The sequence below is a fragment of the Halichoerus grypus genome, chromosome 12 (genome assembly GCF_964656455.1).
Source record: "Halichoerus grypus chromosome 12, mHalGry1.hap1.1, whole genome shotgun sequence".
NCBI lineage: Eukaryota > Metazoa > Chordata > Mammalia > Carnivora > Phocidae > Halichoerus > Halichoerus grypus.
This window is the reverse complement of record NC_135723.1, coordinates 60967279-60994749: the sequence shown is the minus strand read 5'-3', so window position 1 is coordinate 60994749 and position 27471 is coordinate 60967279. Positions and strand designations below refer to the sequence as shown.

Genomic DNA, 27471 nt, shown 5'->3' with positions numbered 1-27471 from the left:
GCCCCTGCCGCCGCCGCCCAGCGCGCAAGGACGCGGCCCGGCGGGCGGGGCGGCTCTGGAGCCGGGGGGCGGGTCCCAGCGGCAGGGGCGCGCCTCTCCCGGTGCGCGTCCCGAGACCGAGCCGCGGACGGAGGGGGCCTGAGACACCGCCACGCTGGGAACACGCCGCTGCTTCACCAGTTCACTCGACGACATCGGGAATCCCTCTTATGCTGCAGGAGGCGTCCTAAGCTGTGGTGACAAAAGAGAGAACAAAAATCACCTTTTGCCCTCTCAGAGTTCACGGTCTAGAAAGGGAGACTAATGGGCAACTACAGTCCAGCACCAAGAGGGTGCGGCAGGGGAGGTGGCACCCGATCCAGACTTGGGGGAGGTCAGGGAAAGCTTCTTCAGGAGGCGATGTCTAAGAGACATCAGCTAACTGAAAGATGAGCATGAATTAGCCAGATGAAGGAGGGCCTGGGGAGGTAGACTGTCCCAGGTGGAGCCTCAGGGGCAGAGGAAGCGGACTGTGTTTTTGAAAACTGAAATGTTTGAGCCGGAAGGACTTGGTGTGGCCGGCACATCCCCATCACACTTCATGTCCAGGCCCACTAGAACATGCAGAAAGTTTGTGTCTAAGGCTGGATGTGTTTCTCTAGGTGCAGTGCTCCTTTGGTGAGGATTTCCTACCTCCCATGTCCTGGACCTTCCTACTGGTGGAGGAGCTAAGAGGATACTCACGGACTGTTCACTCAGCCCTGCAGTGTTTGAACATCTACTAGGAGCCAGGCCCTCTGCAGGGTCCTTAAGGTATGCTGGTGAGGGAGGCAGGGTCTCTAACACTAAAGGAACTACTGGGCTGGAGCAGAGGAGAGACCTGTGCTCAGCGTTGTGCCAAGGCTTGTATGAAATGCATGGGAACACAGGGAAAGAAGCAGTTAATACCAGCAGGAAGGGTCTCACACATGGGTTGCAACCCATCTTCAGGTTCAGATTCTGTAGGAGCTGCTGTCAAAGTATGTTCCCACACAACCCTTAGCTGGTTTCTTAATTACTCATGTTCATAGCAAGGATAAATAATTCACTCCGGATGTCTTTCACTCCTGGGTTGTCAGGAACATGGGTTTCCGTTAGATTTAGGTGAATAAGGGCATATGCGTAGTCAGTGGAAGCCAATGAGGTACATGCTTCCTGCATATTTGTCCTGTGTTCCTCCTGCCTTTCTTCCTTTAGAACCAATAAAATGATCATGGGTATAAAATCTGAAAAATTGTGCTCAAGCTAAAATTCAGAAACAATTTTGCACAGGTGAACACTTTTAAAAAAACCTGAAATATAATCAGACAAGACACTCCCCCGAATCCCTAATGCTTGTTCTCATTAAACACATAACGGCTAGAATTCTAATCTTTCAAGAGGGAAGAAAAGATAAGTTAGCAGAGAAGATATTTCCATAAGGCCAGAGAGTTCCCATCGGGGCTTCTGCTGAGTGGCCCAAACAGGAGCTAGTTGAATGAATAGGCTGCTGGCTCTGTTATTCCATTTCCCATGTTCCTTATGCCCGAACGCAAATGGGATGCCTAGGGATGCTGCAACCAGGTGACAACTAAGAGACAATGAACACAAAGCCACAAAGCTAATATGACTAGGATGACTGAGTGAAAAATAGCATGGTACTGCTGGGCATTAGAAGCAATGCCAGCAACAGCCCACCTCTGAATTTCTTGCCATGTGAGAAAAATAGTCCCTGTTTGTTTAAGCCACTAGACTGGGTTTTCTCTTCCTTGCTGCCAAACAGACTCCCAGCTGATACAGTGACCTGGTGAAGGGCAAACATCTCTTCTCCTCCCACTGCTCACAAATGCCTGAAATAGCTCACCTTTCATACCTTCTACTTGTAAACGTGTATTTCCATCTGCTGTGACTTCCTAAGCTTGTCAGAAGAAAGGCCTAGAGGCATCGTAAATGTTTTATACATGTATCCACATCAATTCTTCAAGTGTTTATGAGCAGCTATTAGATGGTGATAATGTACTGGTTCTGAGGGTGCAAAGATGAATTCACAGCCTTGCCTGTAGGGAGCAAACAGCTTAGTAGAGGACATGAGCTTGCAAATAGAGTTTTACAGTTCTGTGCGAGAGAGGAGTTTGCCTTGGACAGAGAGGTAATACAGGAGAAGAAATGATGAGCTCTGTGTGGTGTGGGGAAGGAGGGAGACAGTAATACCTGGGCTGGGCTTCCATGGAGGAACTGGAGTTTTCCCTGTCAGAAATTTGGGAAGGGAGGCCATTTCAGAGAAGAGAATGTCTGACAGAGCTTGGCGGTCCAGGAGCCTCAAACTCCACATGTCTGAAACCACACTCAGGGTCTTCCTCCCAAACCTATCCTGTTCTCAGTGTTGCCCGTCTGCCCACATGTCCACCTGGCCTACCCAGCAACTTCCTCAGCTGCCTTTCCCTCATCACTCCTCCCCAAGGTGGATTTCGTCTTTTGGGTCTATGTGGTCTTACCCAGCAGCACCAGGGCCCCCTCTCCCCAGTGCTTCCACAGCAGCCTCCCAGCTGGTCACTCTGCAACATGCTGCTTCTCTCTTCCAGACCTTTCTCCACAGTGTGGCCAGAGAGATCATATAGAAACCCAGGCTGATCTTATTAACCCCCATTATCTGTAGTTTAGTGACTTCCCTTTGCTCTGATAATAACAACAAAGATCCTGAGCTTTGTCTGAAGGCCCTCACTGTCTCCAGCACTACTTGCTCAAGCCTCTCCCCCTGTCTCTTTTCTCCAGCCCTGTGGGCCTGCTTTCACATCCTTGAGCAGGGAACATTCTTTCTTGTCAAAGGCCCTATGCACAGGCTATTCCTTCTTTGTAGAGAATATCACCCAAATGACCTCCTCTTCATTTTTCAGATCTCAACTAAACTTCGCCTGGATCTTGACTAGGTCAACTTCTCCTATTATAAGCTCTCATAATCCTGTGTAACTTTCTGTTGCAGCATTTATTACAGTTTTAATGATGCCTTTAAATAGCCACACTGTCCCAAAGGGCAACAAGGGGATAGTTCACTATCTATGATGCAGTTAAATTCCATCATGCTGCCTCTACAAATTCTGCTGTTCCAGAAGGTGCTGCACACACAAAAAGGTTGATATCTACCTTCCTCACTTGTGGGGTGAGAAGAGAGGAAGGTCAAGGTGTATGGAGAACATAGGGCTTTACTGAACAGGCAGAGAAAGAAGAGCCAGCCCACAAAGGAGATGGGGGGAGAAGGGAGAGGGCAGAGGAAGAGCTCAGAGCAAGGGCGCACAGAAACCAGGCAGAGAGAAGACATGGTCAGTAGTGTCATACTGCATGGAAGTCACATTGAAGGGCCAAAAAAAAAAAAAAAAAAAAAAAAAAGAACCAGTAGAGAAAAGGGTCTCAAGATTTAGGAAAGAGAGGGAGTAGGAAATGGAGCCAGGAATTCCCCGAAGTACCTTCACAGACCTGTTCTTTGAGAAACTGAGAAGTAATCTGCTGAACAACATTTCACCAAGTTTTCAAAACTATTGACCCTTCTAAGTAAATATATAAAATAACATAAAAAGTCTTCATCTCAGAGCCCAGTGATGTGGATTCAAGGTTGCATCAACTAGCTGTGTGATGTTCACTACTTGTCAGATCCCCCAAATATTAATTCTTTTATCTACAAAATGAGTGTAATAGTTTCTGCCATGCCTCAGAGTCATTATCAGAATACCAAGAGGTGAATTCTGTGAAATTCAAAAAATTGAAAGCACTTTGTTTCATTACTAAGGGCTATAGGAATGGAAGGAACTTTACCTGTTTTACTGCACCATATTTTAAATTAATCTGTACTTATTGGAAACACCAACTAAAAGAAATTATTATTTAAAATGAACGATGTTACTGATAACTGTTCTCAGCTTTACAAACTCCCCCATGCTAATTTCAGAGTGTTTCCCTTTATCCAAGTTACACTGCGGGTGAAGGGGCAGTCAATGTGGTGTAGGAGGGGCGTGATGGACCCTGTGAGTCCCTTCCTCACTTCTATCCAGATCTGTCACACTGCTAAGAAGATTCGTTTTTCTTCACCTCTTGTTTCTTGGCTCTTCTGTAGCCAGCATGGTCCATTATCTACAAGGCAAATTCCGCTTTCAGCTTCTTTGTTGAAATTGTCATTCAGGTTCTAGTGATTACAGTTTACCAAGCCAGTGTTATTACAACGCTCATCCAAACGAGCTGAGGGTGTGGTCGCCATATTTGAGATTTTGACATGGAAACGTGATGGGCTCGTTGAGAGTCTCCGGGCTGGTACGGAGTAGAACTGTGAGAGGAAATGACTCCTGTGCCACAGGACTCTTGTCCCTCTGCCCAGCACAGTGCCTGGTACAAAGCAGATTCAGTGAATGCATGACTATAGGAATGACTCATCACCATCTCTGCATGGTTGTGCCAATGTAACCTCCATCCTGATAAGAGCTACCATGTCATACTAGAAGCCGTGTAAGGTGGAATTTATCCTCCTTCTGGATCACTGGTTTCTGTTAATGGTACTATCACTCACCGATTATCTCAAGGCAAAAACCTGGTTCATCCTAACCTTCTTCCTGACTTCCACCACCACGCCCTGGTCCATCACAAAACCCTGTCCATTCTGCCTCCCAGACACCTTCATTAGTGGCAGACCTGGTCTACTGCCACCATCTCCAAACTGGTGTCTCTGACTACAGTGTTCTTCCTGTTCCTCCCAACTGTTCTCTATTCTGTATCCATAGTGATTTTTCTAAAGGGAAAATTTAATCATCTAATTTGCCTGCTCAAAATCCTTCAATTACTCTTGTTTGATCTCAAGATAAGGCCTAGATAACTTGGTATTGCCTATAAAGCCTCCAAGATTTGTCCCTCCCACATCATCTTCCACTCCTCATCTTCCCTTCCGTATTACGCTGTGCTCTGGCTATCCGGAAGGACTTGGGACCCCTTGGATTCACCATCTGTGCTCCTGACTCTGCCTTCACCCAAGCCATTTTTTTGTCTTGGAATACCTTTTCCCTCTTTGCTACCTGGAGAACTCCTCTTCATTCTTCAATATCAGTGCCCACTTACTTTAGAAAAGCTTTCTGAGCCCTCAGTGTAGACTAGGGGCCCCTCTTCTGAGTATCTAGCACCTTCTTTCTCCATCTGTACTGCAGCACTTCGATCATGATGTCGGAGCTCTTGGTTACATCTTAAGGGCAGAAATGGTGCCATTTTCTCAATACCACCAGCACCTAGCACATTAGGTGTCGTATAATAAGTCAGTACTCAATAAATGTTTAATTGATTAATTAGTTATCAAAAAATATCTAGCCTTCCTTTTCTCATCTGTCCAGGGAATAATCTGCACCAGAAAGATAACAGCTTAGAGGGGATAAGTCATCTGAAGTGGATGTTTTATTTCTGTCTTGGTGAGAAAGGACTCTGATTAACCCTCCTGGTGTGACATTATGGAGCAGGTTGGAACAGAATGGTAGGATAAGAAAGACAGTCTCAGAGCAATTCCTGAGTCAAAGCTCAACTCTGTGGCTTTGTTATTTTGTTTAAAATGGTGCAAACTTCTGTACAACAGCTACACATTTCAGATGTTCAAACCAAAAAGTAGTCCAAGAGTAAACAGACATGCTTTAAATTTTCCTACCATTTTGGGCTCATTGCATTTGTATTGCCTAAATAGAGACACCCTGTTCTCAAGGATGATTAAGAATCAACTGTTCTCGAAAGTCCTGGAATTTTGCATATTAAGATGTTAACAAGAGGGTGGTGTGTGACACGGTGTTAAACTTACTTAATGGCAACAAAGGAGAGGGACAGCTTCTCTGACTGAAAGGTCAGTCACCCAGATGACACAGCCAGGCCTTGGTCCATCACTTCTCAAAAAAAGAAACCTTAGTCTTCCTCTTTCCACATCTGTAAGGTAGCAAGTTCAGATATTGGATTAGCCGTGTTTCCCTGTCATTAAAAAGACTGATATTCCTATTTTTTTCCAGCGCTGGTAAATTTTGATCTGAGATAACGTAAGCTTGAAGGAAGATATTATGTCATGCAGAAAGAAAGGATAGCACACTTGTCTAAGGGCCTTGCCTACCAGCTCTCTACTGCTTAGTAAGAATAAAAAACTGCATCCTGAAAACATTTGAAAAGAGATGCTTCTAAATCAAAGTTCATCTTAATCAGCCTGAAATATTTATCCTTCTTGGCTATTCAGGTAAATAGTCAGGAAGCATTTGGTGAAGGTAGAGGAAGGCACTTAGCTGGAAAAGTCTGCTGAAGAACAGAACCCCAGCAGGGAAGCCAGATTATGATATCAAAGGCCATGTGGTCTAGCCTGGAAAAAAATGTAACTCCCAGTGTATCTCCACACATCCAACCAGGTGATGTTATAACATAGAAGATGCAAACAGGTGGAAAATATGCTAGAAGTTCCTTTTGCCTTAAATAGGGAAAAGAATGAGTTCTATTCAAGGTTTCCTTTATTTTTAATGATAAGGTAATGTATGCTCTTGGCTCCATATAGAGAAAATTTAGAAAATCACAAAGAAGAAAATTTACAAATAACCCATAATTATTCTACAACACAGATAAGCAGAGGTAATATTTTAATGTATTTCTCTGAAACAAATATACCCATCCATGTAATAGAACATATGTACCCCAATGTTCTCCTTTTTTCACTTAACATTACCTCATGAGTGAATTTCCTTGTCATTACGTACATAGTCCAGTAGCAAGAGTGCAGGGACCCAGGCATCTGAAGCTTGGTTGTGGTTCACTCCTCATTTGATGGGTCAACCCGAAAGTGACATGACCCTTGTGGGCAGCTGGGTTTCAATTCCAGTGAGATTGAGGGCTAGCAGCCACTAATGGAAGAAAAGCTGCACCTGTAAAATAAAAAGTCACGTCCCTAAGAGTGAAATCACAAGTGAGCCAAGAGAGGAAAGGCACAGAACTCAGGTATACCAGAATCAAACCCTCCTTTCTCCTGCTTGGGAACAGCACAGAATCAAGGAGAGAGGCTTGACATGACTTTTATTTTGCTCACCTCGTCAATCACACTTTAAAGGCCCATTAACAGTCTTCCAGTTTTTTTTGATCTCCAAGGAGAGAAAAGCTTCCCGGGACCCTTCAACCAACTTCTCTTTTCAAGGGAACAAAAGGGAACACCCGGTTACTTGGCATGTGTAAACAGAGCACACACACATTCTCTTGTCTTGATCAGCCCAGGAAAATGCTTTAGCTGGAGTTCTTGTGAAAATTTTGCACAGTGAGTTTTCAGATAATACTCATCTTTGCAGAGATGTTATGTTAGCTGTCTCCTTTCCTGATTCAGTTTGACAGATTCTTTCCCTCCACAGTTTATCTCATAAATGTTTTTGGCTTTTTTTTTTTAATCAGTAGTTAAACAGTTAAAATAAGGACGCAGGAATTTAACAGTTTGGTACTTGGTAAACCATTCCTGTGGATCTTTTGTTCTAAAGCCTTCAAATTGAATCAATGAAACATGGACAGAAATGCCGTGTGTGTGTGTGTGTGTGTGTGTGTGTGTGTGTGTGTCTGTCTGTCTGTCTGTCTGGTGTTGACCTTCCTGAATAAAATGGCATTTTTTTAATAGGTGCTGAGATTGAGATAGATAGACTTTGAACATAGAAACTTTGATTTTTAGAATCCACAGTATCAGTTGATAGAGGTATTGAGTTCCTAGTAAAGATAAATTAATTCAGATGAATCTATTGGTTATTTCATTTAATATTTTATTTCTCAATTATTCCAATGAAGGATGCCACTGAAGTAGTTTGGATAATTTAGTAAAAGGACAATGACTTGGTAGGTTGTTTTCATATTTTAAAAACGGATTTTTTAAAATCAAAGTGATAATGCACATAAGTTTAAAAATAGTGCTAAAAAGCTTATGAAAAAGAATTTCCTTACTCCAATTTCCCTCCTTTGCAGAAGCAACCACTCCCAACTCCTTTAGGTTTTTCTTTTTTATCTCTGTCCACATGTTAATAATATGCATTACGTGTTATTGCTTAATCTATTTTAGACATGATCATCTAACTTCTATTACGGTGGATAAGGATTTAGCTTTTTTTTTTTAGATTATTTATTTATTTATTTATTTGACAGAGAGAGACACAGCAAGAGAGGGAACATGCAGGGGGAGTGAGAGAGGGAGAAGCAGGCTTCCCGTGGAGCAGGGAACCCGATGCGGGGCTTGATCTCAGGACCCTGGGATCATGACCTGAGCCTAACACAGATGCTTAATGACTGAGCCACCCAGGCGCCCGAGGATTTAGCTTTTGTAATTGCTTCATTTTTTTATTTGTTTAGTTTTCTTTGACTCTATTGCTAAGTTTTCTTACACCTCTCAGAGGTTCTCAGTACAAATTTCAGATAATCTATCCATTCCATTCTCTTCCTCCAAACTGGGCTGGTTCCTCCTCAGGCCTGCTAACCAGCTGCCCTCCTGGGAATTCTCCTACCCTTCCTCCCATGCTGGATCTCCCAGTGCTTGGAATCCATATTTTCTTCTCTCTCAGCTTTTTGCCTGGCACATGCTTTAGTGCTTGAGACTTTACACACTTAATTGTTAGTTGTGGCAGGTATGGAACTCTAGATGAACATTATGTTCCTGAAAATGTTGATGGTACTTCACTGTCTTCCAGCTCCCAGTGGTGCGGTTGACAAATCCATTGCTGTTCTTAGCCCCAATCCTTTGTTTGTGAACTTACCTTAGATCTTCTCTTTATGTCCAGTAATCTGAAATCTTTTGATGGGCCTTGGTGGGGTCCTTTCTCACTCATTATGCGTGGTAATTGGCAGTTCATCAACATGGGGACATGATTTCTTTGTACTAATCCTGAGTAATTTCTCCTTTAAAAAAAAAAAGATTTATTTACTTATTTATTTGAGAGAGAAACAGAGGAGGGGGGAGGAGCAGAGAGAAAGAATCATCAAGCAGCCTCCCCGCTGAGCGTGAGCCTGATGCATGGCTCGATTCCAGGACCTTGAGATCATGACCTGAGCTGAAACCAAGAGTCAGATGCTTAACTGACTGTGCCACCCAGGTGCCCCTGAATTATTTCCTCCTATTCATTTTCTCTGTTTACCCTTCATAGACTTCCTATTAATCAGAAGTTGGACCCTGTAATAAGGATTGCTAGTTGCCTACCTAAATATTTGCATCCTCTCCTTCCTTAGTAGGAAAACACTTACTGGTTGGCTGTGGTAAAGTACCTAGATAAAAGAACGCATTTCTAGATTCCTTTGTAGCTGGATGAGACCAAGTTAATAAATTCTGGCCAATGAGATATAATTGAAAAGTGTTGGTAAGATTTATTGGAACACTGCTTTCGGAGCTGACTTAGCTGAGAAGCGTACCCTTTGTCCCTCCTGGCTTTGTCTTTCCTGATGCTGGAATGCGGACATTATGGCCAGAGCTCCAGCAGTTGTCTTGGATCATGATGTGAATTTGAGGATAGAAGCCACATGCTGAAAGAGGCAGAGTAAAAAGATGGGAGTCTCTCTGGAGCTGCCATACCAGCCTTAGTATGCCTACCTCCACTTAAGAAAGAATAAATCCTTGCATATTTAAGCCACTAGCATTTTACATTTTCTGTTACATGTAGCCAAACTTAATCTTATCTGATACAGACCGTCTGGATTGATACACTAATTTTGATATTGTTTCTCTTATTTGTTTTCTGTTAAACTTTCTTGGAGTCTTACTTGACTTATTTTTTTTAATTTTGGCTTTCATTTTTTTTTAATTTCCAATTTTTAAATTTTCTTTCTTTTTCTGTGATCTTATTTCATGGATGCAACGTCTTCTCTTATCTCTGTACTTTGAGGGGAAGTTTTCTTCTGATTTTGGCACTGTTTCTGCTGTCTTCAAGTCCTTTTGCTGCTTGTTTGAGTCTCTCTTTTTCATGTTAGAAGATTTCCTCAAATACCGGGTGATCTTTAGTTGTCAAATCCTGTTTTAGAAGTTCATCCCTGATTAGAAGCTCCATGTTCATGGATAAGACTTGCTGACCCCGGGTTCCCTTGCAGGAGGTCAGGAAGGAGGCAGCCCATCCACTGAATGATCTCCAGCGTTTGAAGATAGGTCTATGTTTATTGAATTCTTCCAAAGAAGAATCTTCTAACCTCCTGTGTGAGGATTATAAACCTGGCTGTGGAAATTCTGGGATCTGAGTAGGGGAAGGGAATGTTGCTGTTCAGTGTGCGGATTTATATATTATCCCACAATTTTCCACCCCTTACTGTCTGCCCTATCCTCCACGGGGTCTATTGTCTCAGGGCTGAAATGTCTCTGGTTGACTTTCTTGGTTATTTAAAAATATTGAATCTTGTTACTGCCCTCTCTCCTGATTTGCCTCTGGAAGTTAGTGAACAATTATCTACCATTAAATACCCAGAGTGTACCCGGTAAGTAAAATGCAGACAGCTTTTTTTCTCCTCCCCCAATACTAAGCTAGAAAATAAGAAGACAGGGTTGGAGACTCATAGAAAAAGGCACTTGTGCCATCCCTCCATCTGCCCTTGGTACATGCCAGATGGGTTGAAGGCAGGTTGCATTTTTTTCTTCTTCCATATAACTATTGTCTCAGCAATTCCTCTGCTTGCTTTATTTATTTATTTATTTATTTATTTATTTATTTATTTTTATTTATATTTTTATTTTTTGGCTGGTTGAGAGAGAAGGGTGGGGAAAACAAAGTTCTAGCTCCACATTCCATGTGATGAATGCTATTGATTTTTGCAATTGCAGCCAGATCTGCATTGTATCTGCTGATAAAGGGGGTCATGGTACAGTGATTTTCAGCTCACAGAAATGTGAATTAGGGCGAAATGATAATAAGAATGATAACGATAGTAAGAATAGTTAATTGAGTGCTAAGCATTATCTCCTTTAATCCTGAGAGCAGTGTTGTGAAGTACACATTATTATCACCTCCATTTGTCAAGTGAGAAAAAGAAGGCATAATGGGGTTAAGTAACCTGCCCCAAATCATACCGTGGACAGTGGAGGATCTGGAATTTATAAATAGATCTGTTTGGCTTCACTCTTAACCATAAGGCAAATATGCTATAATGTGTTTTTTTTTATTCATTTTTTCTTTTTAATTATGTTGTGTCAGACGTTAAACATGTGGTATGTATTTTTCTCGATTATTTTCCTTATGCATTTGCTAATACTTACATGTTTTGAAATTGGGATATAATTTTATCCCAACTTAGTTTTAAAATAAATTAACCGTAGTTTGTAATGACTACCCAGAAATTTATTCATTCATTAAATATTGGTAGATAACCAACTCTATGCAGGGAAGTGTGCTATCTCCAGGTGGGATAAGCCTCCCAATAGCCCTCCTCTCCTTGTCTTTAAGTGTTTAATAGTTTGTAGGCGTGCAATCAGAGGATTCCCCCTGTTAAAGACTAAAACCAACCATCATGCTATTGGTTTGAGGTTTTAACAAGTCTTAAAAACACTAAAAAATCTTAAGACAAGTTTAAGACCATATTTGGCTGATCCCCTGTAATGAATAAGCATATGTAGAATTCAATGTCAAAGCCTAAAATTTGGTCTCTGCCTTAATTTGTAGTACCTCCATGAACCTTGTTTTCCCCATTTAGACAATAAGGGTAATAATAAAGCTAGCTCATGTACAGTTATGATAAAGAAATGAGAGACTGTATGTGAAATACAGAAAAAGAAGGTCTTTGTGTTAATTAGGTTATTGAATTAGTGGCATGAGAAAATTCTAAGCAGGGGAGTAGGCAACAGCTAATTAGCTGACCAAACCAATAGTCCCACTTTGCCCTTTCTAAAGTGCGAGTGCTCACTTAGGATTGAAACTTCTAGGCTTCTATCTTAATAGCACACCGATGTTGTTTTGGGGGTTGTCGATTTGTGAATAATAATTCGCACACGGTATGAGCTCAGCTGCTTTAGGAAGTTGAAATCAATGAATCCAGGTGGCTTGTCTACTCCTCACTCACTCCCCTTTCAGGAGGAAGGTTTATTTGATTGAACCAACAGTGACAAGTGATTTTGTAAGCTGCTTGGCTGTTTCTGGGTTTGAAGTTCATTGGCGGGTGAAGGAGGGGGGAGAAATAAGACATGCAACCCAGTAAATAGTCAGGGTTACTCTTTATCCCTTTTCTTAGGGAAATAGGGCGGGGGAAGAGAAGAGAAAAGATGGACAGAGCAGAGCCTCAGGGTTCTCTAGTGGGCTGGATTCTCATGATTCCAGCACAAATGAATTGGACATATTACTGAAATTGTCCACAAATTGCACCAGGTTTAAAAATCAGTGAATGCAAAAGCCCTTGGATAATGTCAGGTTTAATATAACTCAAAAGGCAAGATGGAGGGGGAGGGGGGATGCAAAGCAAAGCTCTGTTCAAGCTCAGAACATCCATTTATTGCATTCTGTTAGAGGAGCCAGATTTTTTCTCTTGGAAATTATCCAGGAGAAAAACAGAGAAAGACAGAGGTAGAGGATGAAAATCTGGATTGTGTCCTCATGTGGATTTGAAAAAGCAAAATGTTCCTTGAGACTCAGCTTCAAATGCTGCCCAATTTGGTGTCTTCCATCCCCAAGACTAGAATATCTACTATACTGTGTCAGTATATAGTGTGTCCCGGTGTCCTTTGATAGACCTACAAGATCACAAGAACCTGCATGCACCCTCTTGTGTGAAGAAATAAGATGACCGAGTCTGACCTTCTTCTTTCTTCCTGGGAGTCTTATTCTCCTCCTTCTGAGGACCTTGGCAGAGGCCCCCGCTCTGCCATCCATCTTTATTTTGCTAATATCACTGCTTGGCTGCCCGCAGAAGATGGAATCATGGTTTATTTTCAGTTTGAGTAATGACAGGATTCACCATTTTCCACTACGCAGGTTTCTGGGAGCTTTTAAAGAAATCGTTATAGGTTAAATAACCAGAGGCAGAGACCTTAATGCACTCTTATTGGCAGCTGCCCTTTCTCTAGTCCAGAAATTGAGCAGTTCCCTCTTTCCTTCCGACAAGTGCATTGGAGAATATTTTCTGTGTGGTCAAGTAATGTCAGACTTTTACAAAGCCCTGAGAGAGGTGATGGGAAAGAATCAATCTTTGCACTAAAATTGAGAGCTTTTCAGATTTAATAAACTTAGACGGAAGGTGACATCTCATTAGTCCATGAAAAATCTCTTCCCTTTCTCCTCAAGAGGGGATTGGGGCTGCCCAGGGAAAGAGCCCTAAAGAAGCTTAGTAGCCTGGCCTAGGGAAGCCCTACTCCTTCAAAGCAGGCCCCACTTCCCTGGATTTGCACAATAGCTTCAGAAAGGGTCTTGAAAGCTCCCCAGGGGACCCTCTTCCTGGGTGGACTCAGGGCAAAGAACGTGGGCCTTGGAACTACAAGCTCTGAGTTCATGGCCTGGCTCACCTACCCACTGTAGGATCTTGGACAAGTAGATTGACCTTTGGGAAAGTCTCCTTTTCCTTATCTGGATTTCGGGGTTATGAGAGTATTAACACTATATTGTAAGACTGATTACCAAGCATGATGACATTTATAAGGACACTTGAGCATAGCAGGTGCCTAATTAATGACCACGGTTATTGTTATGATTGTTGCCATATTATTTAACTGCCCACTCAGCAAGTCCATTCGGATGTTTCATAAGTTTCTCAAATGTAACTTGTCCAAAACAGAACTCTTGGTTCACAAGTCCCACCCCCTTCAACAGTGTCCTCCCCCAAATGATCTTCCTTAGCTTTCTCTACTCCCAGCAAAGGGTAACCACCATCCCACAAGGGGCCTGGTTATCTTGACTCCTCTTTCCTTTAACCCCTACAGTGAATCCAAATCAAGCCCTGTTCTGCCTTCAAAAGTTACCCCAAATGCCATAACTTTTCCTATCTCCACTGCTACTCCCAGGGTCTGAGCCACCACCATCTTCCACCTAGATGCCTGCAACAGCCTCCCAACTGGCCTCCCTGCCTCCGTGCTTGGCCTTCCTACAGTCCATTCTCCAGAGAGCTGCAAAGTAGTCTTTTTTTTAAAAGGTAAAACAGATCAGGTCACTCACCTGTGTAAAACCCTCCAATGCCTTCCATCCTCTTCCAAGGCCCACAGACCCCTACACAGTCTGGCCTTCCTGTCTCTCCAACTTCATTTCCCACGTCCTGGTTCATTATGCCCAAATCAGTCACACATCAGGTTTATTTGCAGCTCAGGGCCTTTGCACATGCTGTTCCCACATGTTGTCTGAAACACCCCACCCCACCCCCAATCTTTGCATTGTGGCCTGACTCTTATTATTGAGGACTCTGCTCAAATATGACCTCTTCAAAGAAGCTCTTCTGACTTATTTGAAATTACTAGGGTCATTCTCCGTTCACTCTTTATCTGTAACCCTTTAGAAATTTTTTCATGGTGTTTATCACTGAGATAATAAAAAAGATATGGATAAAATAAATTTATCTATGTTTTAATAAATATATATCTCTGTTCTAGTATGGAAGCTTTGAGAAGACAGAGACCTCCATCTTATTCACAGCTCTGTACTCATCACCTAGAATAGTGCCTCAAATATTTGTTGAATGAATGAATGAATAAAAGCATTATTAATGGTATGGTGTTTTAATTCCATCTCTTATCTCCTTCTTCTGTGGCCTTACACACATGTACCTCAGTTCACTGTGACACATTCTTATTTCCTGCCCACTGTTTTTCCTTTTGGGCTTATGACTACCAACTGAATAATCAATTGGCAATATGTTAAGAGCAGGGGTCGGAGGAGGGGTGGGGTCGTGAAATTCCTAAAATAAGATGTGCTTCTTCTAATTGGGTTTTTTCTGTCTTATCATTTTGTAGTTTTATGGTGAACATTTGAGACACTCAGGCTGTGGGGAAGATCTCTGGGCTGTGACCTCCTAAATCCTACCTTCTATCTACGTGGGGTAGGTGGGGAAGGAGGGCTAGTTCCACTCCTGTTTAATAAACTGGACTCCTCCATTCTCCCACAGAATTCCTTGAAACAGTAGTCAGTGACACACAATTGTGTCATTTTTCCTCAAGTGGAAAGCCTATGGCTTTACCTACTTTTATTGGCATACATTCTTCTACCTGACTTTTGAACACAAAACCAAGAGAGTGGCAGGATAGTAAACCTCTTTTAGACCAGCACTTTGTAGAACACTGTTTTAAGGGTATTAACAAAAAAGACAATAACAAATCCAAACAAACAATCAGATGCTCTTATTTCAAACTACCCAAGGGCTCATACTTCAGCTTCCATCTGGAAGCATCCAAGTAGGAGCTTCCATCTGCCAGACCCAACGGCTGACAGCCAGGGTGGTGGGGTGACGAGAACCTGGACACTGGAGTTAGACAGGCCTGGCTTTCATCCTGGATCTGTCTTTTCTTAAACCTCTTTGAACTCAGGGCTCTCATCTGTAGATAGAGATGCTAAGAGCAACTTTATTGGGTTGTCTGAGGAGCTACTGAGCTAGCGTATTTAAATAAGCCCAATCCCTGATGTACAGAAGCTGCTCAATAAGTATTACTCCCTCTTTACCTCACCATGATAAAGGAGAGCATTTGCTAGGAGTGCTTTGGGCTGCAAGTAACAGAAGACCAATTAAAGAGACTTAAAACTTAGAGGTTTATTGTTCTCACATAACTCTAAGTCAGAGGTGGGCAGTTGCTTGCTACTAATTCAACAGTTTAAACAACATTAAGGCTGATGTCTCTGCATTTCTCTTGGCCTTTTCCTTTTGCTCATAGGGTGGCTACTGCACTTCTACTATCACATTTTGTGTTCCAGGAAGGAAGAAGGAAGAAGGAGGAGAGTAAAGGCAAAGGGGCAAAGGGCCATGTGCCTTTTTACCAGGAAGGCAGCCATTTTTTAAAAGCTCTACCAACCAGAGGTCTGCTTACATCTCATTGGCTGAACTGTGGCAGATGGCCCTCCCTGGACCAGTCACAGGCCAAGGGGAATGAGCTCTTCATGGCTGATGTAGATTCATTGCTGAGTATTCTCTGGAGCAAAATCAGGGTTCTGCATTCAGAAAAGGAGTGGGGTGGTGATAGTGGAAAATGACGACTGAGTAGGCAATAAGTGGTGTCTGCCACACAGAAGGAGAACCCATCCATATAATTCTGGCTAGAACAAAACAAAAGAAACTTCCATCTTGTACTGCAAGTTCCAATTACTGATGGAGATCAGCAGCATTTATGACATTGAAAAAAAATTGATGACAACCTCAGGGATCAATTTCCTAGGAATGGTCTTGCCTGCAAATCTGTCCTTCCTTTGACCACTTGAAATAAACACATGAAAGCATTTAGTGGCCCAAATATCAGGCTCTATCCAGAAAAATAATTCCCATGAACTTTAGTGCACTATGAACTAAATCTAAAGAGAGATTAGTCTGGATTTAAACATTCACTCTAAAACTGTATCATAACTTCAAGCATAGAAATGTTCACAGGCTGTGAAAGAAGGCTGTGATCCAATATTCCCAAATTGTTCTTGGAAAATGATGCCATTGGCAAAATGAGAAATTCATGGAACTCTGAACAGTGTTAAGTTGAAAAGGCCAGAGTGGGGGGGCTGGGTTTCAGGAGGGGGAGCAGGAATCAGGCACCAGGAACACAACAGAATTACCAAGCAATGGGTGTGAAGAAGGATCGAGGATAATTTACTAAATAAGATGATAAACACAAGCATTCGTGCTTAATGAAGAATAATTACAGTAAAAGACTACATTTCATTCTACAGTAAGCCTGTATCTTGACAAAGTATCTTGACAAAACCTTATCCGCACGAGAGTGGGCCGTATAGGCAAGCATTTTGCAGCAATAGGAAGTGAATCTGTGAAACTGCTGCTTATTTCTTTGTTTATCCCCCTGAAGGAGTAAAACACTGTTGGAACTGGAGGGGGTGGTGAGAGTGGAATCACATCAATGGTCCCAGACCTAGAGATCCAAGCCCAAGGGTAAGAGAGAAAGAAAGGTGTAAGAAGGAGAGGAGAACTGTGGAAAGGCCAGCTGGAGTCCCCAAGGGCACCAACCAGGAGATAAGTGTGGCCTCAAGTGTAAGAGAGATTTGCTCATCACCTCTCCGGCCACACTTACCTTATTTTTATCCCTACCCCTAGATGTCTTCTATCTCAGGAGTCTCCATCTTCATAGGGGTCAGCCATAAAGATGTTTGAAGCAATTTACATTCCCACAAGAAGGATATGGGGTACCAGTTGCTCCGCTTCCTCTTCCACACTCAGTCTTTTATTTTAACCATTCTCATGGCTGAACAGTGGTGTTTCACTGCAGTTTTTAACTTCCATTTCCCTGCTGACTAGTGATGTTGAAACCCTCTTTATATACACATTGGACGTTTGGGAATCTTCCTTTGCCTGCTCCAGACTTTTGATCACTTAAACTTTTGGTTTTGCCTTTTAAAACTTAATTTGTAGTAGTCTTTGATCGCCGTGGGATAGGAGTTCTTAGTCAGATACATGTACTGCAAATACCTTCTCCCACTTCATAGTTAGCCTCTTATCTCTCTCTTTCTCTCTCTTTTTTAAGATTTTATTTATTCATTTGACAGAGAGAGAGAAAGCACAAGCAGAGGGATTGGCCAAGAGGCAGAGAGAGAAGCAGACTCCCCACTGAGCAGGTGGGGAGCCCGATGCAGGAGTCGATCCCAGGACCCTGGGATCATGACCTGAGTCGAAGGCAGACGCTTCACCGACTGAGCCACCCAGGCACCCCTGCCTCTTATCTCTTAATGGGGTCTTTTGATGGACAGAAAGGTCTTACTACTAAAGAGAAATGTTTCTATCATTTTTTTCTTTTATGATTAGTTCTCTTTATGCTCTGTTCAAGAAATCTTTGCATTTCTTTTTTTTAAAAAAGATTTTATTTATTTGTCAGAGAGAGAGAGAGAGAGAGCGAGTACAGGCAGGGGGAGAGGAAGAGAGAGAAGCAGGCTCCCCCCCGAGCAGACAGCCCAATGCGGGACTCAATCCCAGGACCCTGGGATCATGACCCGAGCCGAAGGCAGCCGCTTAACCGACGGAGCCACCCAGGCGTCCCGAAATCTTTGCATTTCTTGAGGGTCATGAAGATGATCTCTAATTTCTTCTAGAAGCTTGATTGGTTTTGCTTTCATTTTAAGTCTATGATTGGCCTCAAATTTTCTCATTTAAGCATCACGAGCTCTTTCTAGTAATACTTGACACATGATTTAAAGCACACTGAAATCCTTTAATTCCAAGAATTACAGTGCCATTTTCAAGCTGAGACAGGAAGGAGTCTATGTCTATTTATGTCATCTGGGCAGGGCTTCAGAAGTGCTCTAGACAGGTTTCAAGGCTCACATTAATGCACAGACAGCATCCATCCTGCATTTCCACCCACAGTGTGAGGTCAGAACATGTTCACAAAAGTACCAGAAGCAGATGGGAATGGAGATAAACAGCCAGTCATTATGCATCTCAAAGCCTTGACCTTTTTGATTTTAAGTATTTTAAAAACACTTCAGGGTAGAAATACTATTGTCCTGAGTTGCATTTTTACCGAGGGCTTCAAATTGTGTTTGTAAGCAAACTTCTCAGGCTCCTTGGGCTTCTTCAGCTCCTTGATGCCCCAGAGGACAGTCTAACTACGGGGGTGTTTTTCTTAGGATGTGCTGTCAGGTGAAGCAGACAGCCCTCCTTGTCAACTGGTCAGCAGCCATGGGAAAGGGGGGGGGGCAAGGCCTCTCTTCCTTGGACCCAGACAAGTGGATCTCTCTCATTCTGAGAACCAGAATTCTGAGAACCATCCCTTCTAGAAGCCCCTCTGCATTCCGAGGCAGAGTGGGACCTTCCTCCAATCTTTATCGCGTGCCTGCTTCCTGGAAGTTACCTTCACACGCTTCAGTCTGTTAGGTTCTTGCTGCAAACCCATGAGGTAAGCAGTAGTACTTCAGAGAGGTTAAGTAACGTGCCCAAATTCGCAGTCCTAAAGATGGCAGAGCTGGCGTGTGAATCCAGACCTTCTAACTCCACACTGAATGTTCTTTGTACTCCTTTGCACTAAACGATACTACCTCTCATTTCTGACCATTTCATCAGCACTCGTCTTTCTTAATATGCTTCTCTTAGATGATGTCTTATCACAAATGACTTAAACAACAATTTCTTTCTCACAGGCTTGGGGCTGGAAGTCTCACGATCAGGGTGCCCACAGAGTTGGGTTCAGTACGTCTCCTCTTCTGGGTTGCAGACAGCTGACTTTTCTTTGTATCTTCAAATGGGGGAGGGGGGTAGAGCTCCCTTCATCCCCTTATAAGGACACCAACCCCATCATAAGGGCTTCACTCCCATGACCTCATCTAAACCTAACTACCGCCCAAAGACCCCACCTCCGAATACCATCACACTGAAGCTAAGGCTTCAACACATGAATTTTGGGAGGACACAAACAGGCAGTCCATAACATATGGGTAGTTTTTAATCTAGGGTCCCCTTTTCATGCTTTTGTGAAGCCTTGAAATTTTAAGGAGATGGTGTTTGCTTGTGCCATTATATGCACAAAGGTCCTTCCTTTCATCAGTTTCCAATTATCGAAAGTTGCCACGAAATAAAAAAGTCACAGTGTTGGGTGATGATAAAGCAGGAGCCCCTGAGGTGGCCTTGTTGGCTGTCAGGCGTGGGCAGCCCGGCTTAGTGATGGGAGCATTTGGTGCCCTCCTTACCTCCTCAGGCTTTGTGAGCGTGACAGCCGTCCCGTTTGTGTGGTTGGTGAACTCCTAGAGGTAATATCCCTCAAGTGAAACAATATGTTTTCTTTTCTCTTGTGATTATAGGGAAGAAGAATAATGTTCATAATAAATAATCAAGGCCCCTTGTAAATCATATATACAGTACAGAATGTTCTTCCAAGCTTTTTTTTCCTAATTCTCCTCCCACGTTTCTCCTCTTTGTGTTGTGCTCACATCCCACGGCAGTGAGCAGCCTTCAGGCTGGTTAAAGATTGTCGTAGACGTTATTATAATCACAGACTCTCTGGGTGGCAAGAAGCACATGCTGTGTTTGTTTACTGAGAAGTCTCCAATACCAAGAACTGTAGTGAGGTTTACTCAGCTGAAGCTGTTAAGGGTCAGAGAGAGAAGAAATACAAAGGGGAAAGGGAGAGGGAATGAGGAAGGAGGGAGAGAGAGAGAGAGAGGCAGAAAGGGGAAATAAGCAGCTGGTGGAGAAGGGTGAGGCAGTAACTGGGACTGTAGATTGTTTTTGCAAATGTGAGGCTTTTCATAGGTGTATCAGGTGGCTCCAGGAGGGGACCGACATGCCTTAGAGGCATCCCCGCTGGCAGACAGGAAAACAGAACTGGTATCTGTTATTCTGAGTCAGGTGTTATGTTGAGTTTGCTTATCAAAAGTTTGGCCCACCGGCTAGCAGCATTGGCTAGGAAGCTTGTTAAGAATGCAGAATCAGGGGCACCTGGGTGGCTCAGCCTTTAGGCATCTGCCTTAGGCTCAGGCCGTGATCCCAGGGTCCTGGGATCGAGCCCCACATTGGGCTCCCTGCTCGGCGGGGGAGTCTGCTTCTCCCTCTCCCACTCCCCCTGCTTGTGTTCCCTCTCTCGCTAACTCTCTCTGTCAAATAAATAAATAAAATCTTTTTTTAAAAAAAATGCAGAATCACAGGCTCCACCCAACTACTGAATCAGAATCTTTATGTTAACAAGATCCCCCAAGTGATCCATAAGTACATTTAAAGTTGAGAAACACTGACCAAGGGGGGACACTCAGGCAGGTGGCAGAGGGGCTTATAATGTGGGTTACTGTGAGACACCAAGAGTCATTACTGAAAGAAGCCAGTAACCAAAATGATTGGATGACAGGTAAGCAAAGGTAGTGCAGCCGAATGGTTTAGGAATAGTTCAAATCCCAGCCCTGCCACTTACCAGCTGGGTGACCTTGGACAATGACTTAAACTCTGTCAACAAAGAAACTACAGACTCCAAATGGAGTCACTTATGCTAAGCCCCATGTCAACAATTCAAGACTTAATACTTAACCTAATTGCAGTTTCAGCCCCTCCCAGGGATGTGACCTTTTGCCAGTCAATGGAGAATTACCTGATCAGCACTAGTGAGGTAATCTACACGATAGATCTCTACCCTCCCCACAACTGAAGGTGACCTTGCCTGAAATATTCCTTTCTTCTGTTTATGACTCCCTTGTCCCAGCTCCTTTCTACTTTTAAACCTTCCCTTTTGTACAGCTCTTCAGATCTCCCTTCTATTTGCTAGATGTGTTGCTGCTGGATTCATGTATTGATTCAATAGAGCCAATTAGATATTTATATGTACTTAGTTGAATTTTGTTTTTGAACAACTCTTTGGGCTTCTGAATCCTCATCTTTAAAACAGTGACAACAATAGCACCTCTATCAGAGGGTGGTTATAAGGAAAATTGAGTTTACATATATGAAGTCTTAGAACTATTCCTGGATGGATAGTCACAGTAGTTGTTGTTATCATCATTATTATTATTTTATTATGTACCTGGCTTCAGCAAGTACACTGAGAGTGAAGAAATTAGAAGCACGAAAAAGTTTCAGAGTTCAGGGATAGTCAAATCAAGCTGGGAAGAGAGCAGAGGCATTCATCTCTGGAACTTGCCCCAGTACAAAAACAGCTGATTTCATCCCTGGGTAAGCTGCTCTCCTGTTTACCAAGAGCACTAATAATAACCAGCCCTCGCATCTGTTCCACACATCACCTCCCTACCTCCCCCTTTCCAGCTCACAGAGTGCTATCCATGCATATCTCCTCTCTCCTCCTTCCTGGATGTGGGCACAGGCTCAGGTGGTGTGTACTCTGAATAGGAGGGCAGTAGGATAAACAGGAAAACATATGATCCAATTCCAGGGGTCAAGGGAATTCCTGGTTCTGTCCTTAGATTGCAGGTATGTCTTTGTCAAACCACCACTCACTTGCATCACTCACCTGCATTGACCATCTGTGTAGTAAGAGGAGAATATCATCTGTTGTGAGCATCAACACTCCCTGACATTGGCCTGAATGCAGATGATCACCTGGATTCTGCCTCCTGCAGCTCTCAGTCTTGAATTTACAAATATGTAAAAGGATTGACAACTTTTCCAAAGTTCTTGGCTCTGGGAAGTTGCATTGGCTTTGTTTGAGAATGAGGCAAGTATCTCAAAAAATTTACCTCCCTTCCTCTATTGTTCTAACTACAATGGGTTAACAAGGACCTCTATTAAAATGTCAATACCCCTTGAAAGTAAATGTTAAAATTTATAAGTAATTTCTCCTTTATTATGAATTACTATAGCTAGATAAGTTCTCATCGACTATCAATAACATTAAGGGAAGAGCAATGTTCTTGGATGGGGTGGATGGGAGGAAGAACTTGGAATGGTTTTGTAGAGTACGGAACTCTCTACATGGGGGAGGTTGGGAGAGTAGCCAGGAAATCAAGAGCTTTTGGGGAGGGGAAGAATATTAAAGAGAAGGCAGCAGGAAGTGGAATACAGGTCACAAAGTGAAATGGGATGACACCAATGAAAGTCTTGATGACTTTGGAACTGGGCCAATGGTTGGTGGAAACAAGCACCTGAACGTACAGTTGGTCCTTGAACAATACAGGGGTTAGGAGCATTGACCCCACCTTGTGCAGTTGAAAATTTACATATAACTTCTTTTTTTTGTTTTGTTTTTTTTTTGTTGTTGTTGTTGTTTTTTAAGATTTTATTTATTTATTCATTAGAGACAGAGAGAGAGAAGCAGAGGGAGAAGCAGGCTCCCAAGGAGCAGGGAGCCCGATGCGGGACTCGATCCCAGGACCCTGAGATCATGACCTGAGCCGAAGGCAGACGCTTAACCATCTGAGCCACCCAGGCGCCCTAAAATTTACATATAACTTCTGACTCCCCCAAAACTTGACTACTAATAGCCTATTGTTGACCAGAAGCCTAACCAATAACATAAAGAGTTGATTAACACATATTTTGCATGTTGTATGTATTATAGTCCATACTTTTACAATAAAGTCAGCTACAGAAGAGAGAATGTTATTAAGAAAATCCTAAGGAAGAGAAAATACATTTATAGTACTGTACTGTATTTATTTTTTTTAAATCCATGTATAAGTGGACCCATGCAGTTCAAACCCGTGTTGTTCAATGGTCAGTTGTAATTGCAAATCATCTCCTGGGCTGCTTTGGGCATTTATGGTATAAAGTACTGATGTTTTGCTTGCAGAATAAACTCAAGGTACTTCACTGGATACTCACAGCCCTCCCCAGTTGAATGGAACTCAACTTCATGCTCATCACCCACCACTGCCCTATATGAGCTCTCCCTTAGAGTAAGTATGTTCTGCCTCAACTCTATGAGCAGGCTCCTTTCCTGGCCTAAAATGCCTCCCCACTTCCTCTTTGCCCAATCACACCTGCCATACTTTAAAGCTTAGCAAAAGCTCTGTCTCCCATGAGGCCATTCCTCTCACATGGTTCACAGAGAACTCCCCTCCAATAATCTTGCTTACTATTGGAACTTTTTTTTTTTTTTTTAGTGGCATTTACTGCCTTCTATTAATCACTTGCCTTTTACTTAAGAAAATAGAGTGATTTTTTTTTTTTGCATTAGTATGTGCTCTGTTCATTATAAAAAAATTGGAAAACATAAGCAAGAAAACAGAAATCATACAGAAAGTGTTAAATTCTGGTATTCTTCCTCCCAGCCATTTTTCTCTTTATACATTTCTTTTTCATTTAGTTAATATTATGGACGTATGTAAATTGTTCTGATTTTTGTAAAAGTAATGTCCACCTTAAATGATAACAAAAAATGCTCACTCAAAAAATACAGAAAAGTAGAAAAAAAGAAAATTCAGATCTCCTGGATTCCCAATATATAGAAATAATCTCTCCTTATATTTTTATATATTTCTTTATAGTCTTTTTCCTATGTCACTTTACATGGGCAAGAGCGTGTTGTCAAGATCATATTTATGTATCTTAAAGTCCAGTTGACCCAGGAATTTTGGCAGATCCTGATGCTCTGAAGAGAGATCTGGTGAGTAGTATCTACCCCTGGGCAGTTTATTAGATTTTCCCAATTAAAAAAAAAAAAAAAAACCTTCTCAGAATCATTTAAAATAAGATTTAAGGATCCAAAATGTCATTATTCAAATTGCTCAGCCATAAAAATGTCCATTAGGTTTTTCCATATAAGTCTGCTTTTATAAAGCGGGGGGAAGGGGGGGCTTTTTGTGAAGTATTTCTTCTGGCATAGTGTTCCAACCGAGTTTAAAACTTAGCCATTGTTAGCAAGTTCTGGAAGAACAACAGCAGTTATTGTTTTAAATAGTCATCAAACAAGTCAAGAGATTCCATCTGATTGGTTGGGTGGAGATTATGGCTCAAGAAGCATTACACTGGGGAAGGAAGAGAGGAATACGATGACTAGTTAATTAAAAGAACATAGGTCAAACTTTCTCCTGAGACTGCAGGATCCACTTGGAAATATGTAATTCAACTGGATTCCTGAGGTTGGCATGAAAACTGAATAAGGAGAGATTTTTTTATCCTCTCGAACTACAATTTTCCCATTGTTGCTATGCTAATCTTTATTATCTCTGATTCAGCCTAGGTATATCTTTAAATCATTATTTCCAAAAAGAGTATAGAAGAGGTAGATCTTATAAGTAGTTGAACATCTATTCATTCATTCATTTACTTATTTATTCATTCAAAATATTTGTTTAGGTTACCATATAGAAGCACTCTGCTACACATTGGTGCTATATAGCACTTACTTTCTGGGGAAAAGTTCTAGGCCAGTAACCTGCAACAAAAATGCTGTGTTCTGCTAGACATACAGGGTCCTATAGAATTACATGGGGTACCATCTAACCTGACTTTTAGACTCAATGCTTTTTTTTTTTTTTTCTTTAAGATTTTATTTATTTGACAGAGAGAGAGAGACAGGAAGAGCAGGAACACAAGCAGGGGGAATGGGAGAGGGAGGAGCAGGCTTCCCGCTGAGCAGGGAGCCCGATGCGGGGCTCGATCCCAGGACCCTGGGACCATGACCTGAGCTGAAGGCAGACGCTTAACGTCTGAGCCACCCAGGCGCCCCCTGACTTTTAGACTCAAGCAAGCTTCCTCAAAGAAGGAATATCTAAGTAGAGACCAGAAGTTGAAGAGAAACTAACCAGAAGTCCTGTGCAAAGATGGGAGAGAGCACAGTGTGTTTGGAAACTCAAAGACAGCATGGGCAGAGGCAGAGTGAGCAGAAAAGGGGCAAGAGAAGTATCTAGGGAGGAAGGCAGGTGCTAGATTCTGCAGGGCTGATAGGCCAAGAAAAAGTGTTTAGATACTCCTTAAAGAAAATTAGGGAGTCCTTGAAAGGTTCTTGGCTAGAAAAGAGACTAGTTGCATTGATGGATGGAGGAAAGGCAAGAGTAGGGAGGGAGACAGTCTAACAGGCCATGCTAGTATCCAGGTGGGAGTTTATGTTCACCTGAACTAGGGAGGAAGAATTGGGGATAAAGAAAAAGGAATGGGTTCATTAGAATGTAGAAGTGACACAACTTGGTATTTGAATGTGGGGCATGAGGAAGGGGAAGGAAGAAAAAAGCTTTTCTGATCTTTGGTCTGGAAAAATAGATATATGGTAATGCCACTCACGAAAGAGAAACACAGAGAAGGGTGGGATTTTGAGGGGGAAATGATGAATTCCATTTACCAATGTTGACTTCAAACTGCTTCTGAAAATGTCTTTCTGTTGCTTGGCTATAAAATTTGACAGTTACCGAGACTTTTCTTCACAAAATTTAGTAAATATCATAACATTATCTTCATGAATTAAGAATTGCAAACAAATTAAAGTTACCCTTCTTTAAAAAAAAAAAAAAAGTAAACCTTCTTTCCATTACTTAATTTTACCTTTTTTTTCCCCAGTGATTGTAGGACTTTAAGTCATGAGAATATGTCCAAGGCAGTCAGGACCCACCATGAGCTCCTACATGGGAGCTTGAGATGAATGTGGCATAATGTCATGTACATTAAGACAGCTCACAACTGGTGAATGAACTTCACGAACCTGAATGCAAGGAAAAATGAAGGTGTGAAGAGCCCATTGGACATGTTAGAAATTTTGAGTCTCTATACCTAATCACTTCCCTCCTTTTTTCATACCCATTTTGATCCTTTTGGGTGGCCTGGCAGTTGGGGTTGCCTGGTTTGGGAACAGTTTCATGGATGTGAATTTGGGTGCTTTCTGCCCCTGTGAAGTCATCTCAAGGTTATTGCCACAAGGCAGGCAACTCTAACAGTTTGTATTGAGTTTTCTGTGCTTCCATAATTCTCTTCTTCTGTGATGTGGACATGGCTATGACATAAGCACATGTAGCAGATCCCCTCTTCTCTGTAGGTCTGTGAATGTAGCCCAATAACAAAATGATGCCTCCCTGTTCTCATGGAGCTTTTGCTGCAGGAAAAGTTCAGACGGTCTGGATCAACCAAGAGTAGGGTTGGACGTGAACATGTCTGACCCAGGAAGATGGTGGGACTAGAGGGTGAATTGTTTTTCTTCCGTTCCGTTCCAGATATGGGTAGGGAATGGAGAATAGCCTTCCATGGGTGTCTCAGGCAATGGCCCTATTGTGTCAACTTATCTCTATATCATCCCTAACTTGGGCTGGACAGAAAGGACTTTATCAATATTCTACTCCCTCAGACAATGGTACAGGAGTCGATTCCACCTAGCAGTGGTACAACTATTTACCTTGCCTTAGACAATCATGTTCTTATCCCCTGGGTAGACGATGTTAATGTCAGATTGATGCAGATGGTCCACCTTGAACCGGACTCAGGGTGGCACTGTATGACGTCAACACTGGTTTTTCTTTCTTTGTGAGGTGGGTGAGCCCACTCCTGCCTTTTCCTTGAACCTAAAACTGTTTGTTCCCTGGGCATTAGCTATGATGCATTGCAAGGCCCCAAGCCCCAATGGCAACAGCAACATCCTCAGCCTCTGCTATCAATGTCAAGAATTCTCTGGGGAAGATAAAACACAGTTTTAACCATTTTACCCAGGTTTTCCTCCCAATTACATGGTACAATGTCTTCCAGTCACCCTAGAAAGATATTGCCAATAATATAGCCATTGTTTGTTCTGGATTATTTGTTTTAGAAGACTGTCTAGTAGATCTGTAGTACTAAAGGCAGTAAAGGAAATTTAAAGACAGACCTTAGGGCTGGAAAAGACTCAATTCTTTACGCCAGTCTTCTGATAAATTTTTTATTATAATTAGACAAGCAATAAAAATATTTCCTAGAGAAATCTTATTTCTCCTATTTATTTTCTATATAAAGTTTGATTTTAACAATGCATTATTATAATTTCCATAACAATGCTCTACT

General features: G+C 42.3%; 1 long non-coding RNA gene across 1 annotated transcript; it reads left to right on the top strand.

The window, feature by feature from the left end:
• The first annotated feature begins 2 nt into the window (after positions 1-2).
• On the top strand, positions 3-27235 carry LOC144379579 (uncharacterized). The gene is made up of 5 exons (XR_013442798.1): positions 3-236; positions 642-792; positions 23303-23408; positions 24000-24118; positions 26008-27235. It is a non-coding gene; the product is annotated as an uncharacterized LOC144379579 (long non-coding RNA).
• The last annotated feature ends 236 nt before the right edge of the window (positions 27236-27471 follow it).